We start from the raw sequence: 5674 nt of genomic DNA on the forward strand, positions 1-5674 counted from the left end.
CGGGGGCGAGGGAGAGGGGTTAGAGGGGGAGAGCTCACAGCAAGGTCACACAGGGTCACACAAAGATTCTTCGTCACGTGCATCACGTCGATTGCGGAGCGGACCTCGAGGTCTTTCCAATAGGGCAGGTCCCAAAATATAGATTTCTTCTTCCACATGGGTGCGCGTCCGTCAGCGTCATTCGGAACAGGTTGTCCACCAGGACCCTTCCCAAAGACCACCTTCAAATCCTTGACCATATCATGTACATCAGCACCAGTACGGTGGCGAGGCTTCGTCCGGTGATCCGCCTCAACTTTGAAATGCTTGCCTTTCTTTCTTACGGGATGCCTGCTCGGAAGAAATCGACGATGTCGCAGGTACACATTCTTATTAGCCAAATATATACTGTCGGTATCGTCCAAACAGTGCGTGCATGCGCGGTATCCCTTATTTGTCTGTCCTGAAAGGTTACTGAGAGCAGGCCAATCATTGATGGTCACGAACAGCAACGCCTTTAGGTCAAATTCTTCCCCATGTGCTCATCCCACGCACGTACACCTGTTCCATTCCACAGTTATAAGAGTTCTTCAACTAATGGCCTTAGGTACACATCAATGTCGTTGTCGGGTTGCTTAGGGCCTTGGATGAGCACTGGCATCATAATGAACTTCCGCTTCATGCACAACCAAGGAGGAAGGTTATACAAACATAGAGTCACAGGCCAGGTGCTATGGTTGCTGCTCTGCTCCCCAAAAGGATTAATGCCATCTGCGCTTAGACCAAACCATACGCTCCTTGCGTCATCTGCAAACTCCTTCCCGTACTTTCTTTCGATTTTTCTCCACTGCGACCCGTCAGCGGGTACTCTCAACTTTCCGTCTTTCTTACAGTCTTCTCTGTGCCATCGCATCGCCTTGGCATGCTCTTTGTTTTGGAACAAACGTTTCAACCGTGGTATTATAGGAGCATACCACATCACCTTGGCAGGAATCTTCTTCCTGGGGCGCCGGCCCTCGACATCACCAGGGTCATCGCGGCAGATCTTATAGCGCAATGCACCACATACCGGGAAAGCGTTCAGATCCTCGTACTCACCGCGGTAGAGGATGCAATCATTAGTGCATGCATGTATCTTCTGCACCTCTAACCCTAGAGGGCAGACAGCCTTCTTTGCTTCGTACGTACTCTCGGGCAATTCGTTGTCCTTTGGAAGCATATCCTTTATCATTACCAGCAACTTTCCAAATCCCTTGTTAGATACACCATTCTCTGCCTTCCATTGCAGCAATTCCAGTGTGGTTCCTAGCTTTTTCTTGTCACCTACGCAATTCGGGTACAACAATTTTTTGTGATCCTCTAACATGCGCTGCAATTTCTTCTTCTCCCAATCACTTGCGCAGTTTCTCTTTGCATCGGCAATGGCCCGACCTAGATCATCAACGGGTTCATCTGATGCCTCTTCTTCAGCTTCTTCCCGCATTGCCGACTCAGCTTCTTCCCGCATTACCGGCTCAGCTTCTTCCCCCATTATTGTATCATCGTATTCAGGGAACCCATGGCCAGGATAGCTGTCGTCGTCCTCTTCTTCTTCATTGTCTTCCATCATAACCCCTCTTTCTCCGTGCTTGGTCCAAACATTATAATGGGGCATGAAACCGGACTTAAACAGGTGGACGTGAATGGTTCTTGACGTAGAGTAATTGTGACCATTCTTACAGCGAGCACATGGACAAGGCATAAAACCATCCGCCCGCTTGTTTGCCTCAGCCGCAAGCAGAAAAGTATGCACGCCCTCAACGAACTGGGGAGAGCATCGGTCATCGTACATCCATTGCCGGCTCATCTTCATTACACAACACTGAATAGACCAAATTAATACAAGTTCATACAATTAATACAAGTTCATACATAAAGTTCATACAACAATTAAACGCAACAAACAAATAACTCTCTAGCTAAAGCATTTAAATGCAACAACAAATACGATCAAGATCGCAACTAAGATAACAATGGATCCAACAGCATAATGATACCAAGCCTCACTATCGATGGCATATTTTCTAATCTTTCTAATCTTCAAGCGCATTTTCTCCATCTTGATCTTGTGATCATCGACGACATCGGCAACATGCAACTCCAATTCCATCTTCTCCCCCTCAATTCTTTTCAATTTTTCTTTCAAGTACTCGTTTTCTCTTTCAACTAAATTTAACCTCTCGGCAATAGGGTCGGTTGAAATTTCCGGTTCACATACCTCCTAGAAAAAATTTCTATGTCAACTTGATGGGCATAATTTGTCATAAACACGAAATGCAACTAGTTTTAAAAGAGAATATACATACCACATCCGAATCATAACAAGGACTAGGGCCGACGGGGACGGATATCAAAACCATGGCACTATATGTATAACAAACAACGTACGGGTAAGATAATTATACGAGTAACTATATATCCAAATCACACAAACATCAATTTTTATATAAAATTTCATGAACAAGAGGCTCACCACAAGGTGGTGCCGGCGACGGGACGGTGCGGGCGATCGACGGTGGCTACGATGGAGATTTAGAAGGCACTAAGTAAACCACACCTACATATGCAAACTAAGTGTTATTTTTGACCTCAAATTGCATATAAATCAAATACTAGCACATATATATATCCTCCCAAATTACTAAACTCACAAATTAATCACTATATAAACCAATGCAAGAGCTAATCTAGCAATGAGAGATGAAAGGACAAAGTTGCTAACCTTTGTGATCATTTGAATGGATGAGGGCCTTCAAATCTTGACAAATTTTGGGCAAATTTTGTGATGAACTCGAGAGGAAGAAGGGAAGAACAGAGGAGAGGGAGAGGGGAAAGGGGGAAGAACAGAGTGCTGGTGGACGAAGGGTTTATATAGGACGACCTTTAGTACCGGTTCGTGGCACGAACCGGTACTAAAGGGGCTGGAGGGGCCCCAGTCTGACAACATCCTGCCACCACTCTCATTAGTACCGGTTCGTGGCACGAACCGGTGCTAAAGGTTTGCCACGAACCGGTACTAATTAAAGCGGCCCGGCTAGCCGTTGGAACCGGCACTAATGTATACATTAGTGCCGGCTCAAATACAAACCGGCACTAATGTGCTTCACGTTTGACCCTTTTTCTACTAGTGGGCATCGGGGATGGGCACGGTGAAAGTGAAGCACTGGACGATACATAAGATGGTTCTTTTTTTGGCAGGATATACATTGCTGGTTGCTATGCCCTGGTGGCATAAGATTGTCTCCTGGAAAATTTTGATGTTGTCTGTCGATATTTATCTAGGCTGGTTCGCTATTTGAGGCTGCCAAGCTGCAGTGGTTTTGCTTCATGATTTTTTTTTGCTATTCTCATGGAAGTATGAATAAGCTCTTAGCCTCTCACGTACTGTGATTTCTGAGGCGTACACACTATTTTTTCAGGTTGCTTTATTGGAAGTAACTGTATACACCTGTTCGAACAGCTAATTTCAGAAACCATATATATGCTTTGGCAGTAGACATCAAGAATATTGCTGGCCATTTTGGGTTGTTGGCCGGTTGGATTAATTGCTGCTGCACAATCGATCTTCAACGTGATTATGAAGATCGTGTGGCCGTTTGTTTACCATACTGCTGTTTAACTCTGTTGGGAGTCAAAGTGTGACTCACTTGATGAGACGATGATGAATTGTTTTTTATAAAATTAGGGGGGAAAGCCCCTTGAAAAGGGGAATTTTGTGTGGGGTCTAAATATCTTGAGAGACCGATTGCAGTAAGTCGGTAGGTGTGGTGTACACTTGTCAGTATTGCAGAAGGAAGCTCGCTGGGTGCTGTGTGAATTGGCATTGCAGCTAATAGCAAATTAAGCTTCGAAGGAAGAAGACAGTTCTGCCATTGGACAGTAAAGGAGCCCCGCTCGTTGATAAGAGAAGAGTGTATTTGTCTGAATGCATGCTACTTCACACAGATTGATTTCCATGACATCAAATTCGGTAGGTATTTGAAAGCAATTCTTCTATACATGTAAAAAAATTGTAAAAATACTACTATATGCATGTAAAAAAGGGTGAAAGGAAACAAAATGCACTGTATGTAAAACTGGTAAAAGGAAAATCTAGTATATGTAAAAAATGGTAAAAAAGAATAATAGAATTGAACTTGGGACCTCCCGCAACCCAAGCAAGAATCATACCACTAGACCAAATGCCCTTAGATATTGTGATGGCATAAATGGCTTAGGATGACGATCCTGAATCAGGAAATGTACCGTTGGTTTTTAAGAAATTTTTGTACCCAATTAATCTTGAGGTAATCAGTATAGCACCTGTTCTTTGATTGCATTGTGGCTAGAATTCTTTGGACCTTGTGTCTAATTGCTTTAATTTAGAACCTATCTGTTCATAATCTGGATTTAACTGCTTTGTACTCCCTGTGGAGTTTGTGGATCTTATGTAATGATATCTGTTTTCAGGGAAGGGTTTGGAGAAGTGTCAGGCAGGTGCATTCTATCCAAACTGAGTGTGTATATCAATCAGTGAAAGGTTCTCCGCAATGATGCTCAATCGGCTCTCCTACTACGCTGCATACGCTTGTTGGACCATCGGCGAGGGGAGATTTGCGCTTCTCCTGGACCTAGCTCTCCTTGTGAGTGCAAACGTGTTGGGAATCGTTGCATGGAAAACAAAAAACTATTCCCTGCGAGATAACGAATTCACCCAAGATCTAATCTACTAGATGCTAGCAACGAGTGGCAGTAAATCTACATACCTTGTAGACCAAGAGCGGAAGTCTACATACCTTGTAGACCAAGAGCGGAAACGTACAATGAACGTGGTCAATGTAGTCGTAGTTTCTTCGTGATCCAAGCCGATCATGCGTCGCACAACCGTCACCTCCGAGATATGCACACATACGAGTCGGTGACGTCTCCTCCTTCTTAGTCCAGCAAGCAAGAGGGAGAAGTAGATGGGATCTAGGCCAGCACGACGGCGTGGTGGTGGATTTTACGGTGGAGCTCCAGGAGGGCTTCGCCAAGTGGCTGCGAAGGTGGAACGTATGGAATGAGAGGGAGGCGACCAGCAACCTGGATGTCAGGTGCTGCAGCCAGCCCCTCCCTCCTCTATTTATAGGCGTGGGGGAGGAGTCATGACCCCTCCTCCAAATTCGAAGGGCTATGCACCAAAACGGGGTAATGAAATGCCCTCCTTACTTCCCCATCGATCGCAATCCCCCTTTCTAGTGATCTTAATCTAATCTTTGGGGGATTTGATCCTATTCCTTTAAGAGAGGGATTTGATGCACGTAGACTACAGGTGTGGAGCCTTGGCCCACCACCCACGTCCATGTGGGTCCCTCCATGCAGGTGGACCCCACTCCCGAACATTCTAGAACCTTCGCAATACAATACCGAAAAATCCCAAACTTTTTCGGTAACCTAAAAAATACTTTCCATATATGTTTTATTGGTCTTTGGACCATTTCAAAGCTCCTCGTGATGTCCGGGATCCCATCTGAGACTCCAAACTACCTTTAGTCTCACCATTATGAATATCCCATTACTACCCTAGCATTACCGAACGTTAAGCATGTGATCCTATGGCTTCGAGAACATGCAGACATGATCGAGATGCCTCTCCGATCAATAATCAATAGCAAGAACTAGATGCCCATAATCACTC

This window comes from Triticum aestivum, chromosome 7A (genome assembly GCF_018294505.1).
Source record: "Triticum aestivum cultivar Chinese Spring chromosome 7A, IWGSC CS RefSeq v2.1, whole genome shotgun sequence".
NCBI classification, from domain to species: domain Eukaryota; kingdom Viridiplantae; phylum Streptophyta; class Magnoliopsida; order Poales; family Poaceae; genus Triticum; species Triticum aestivum.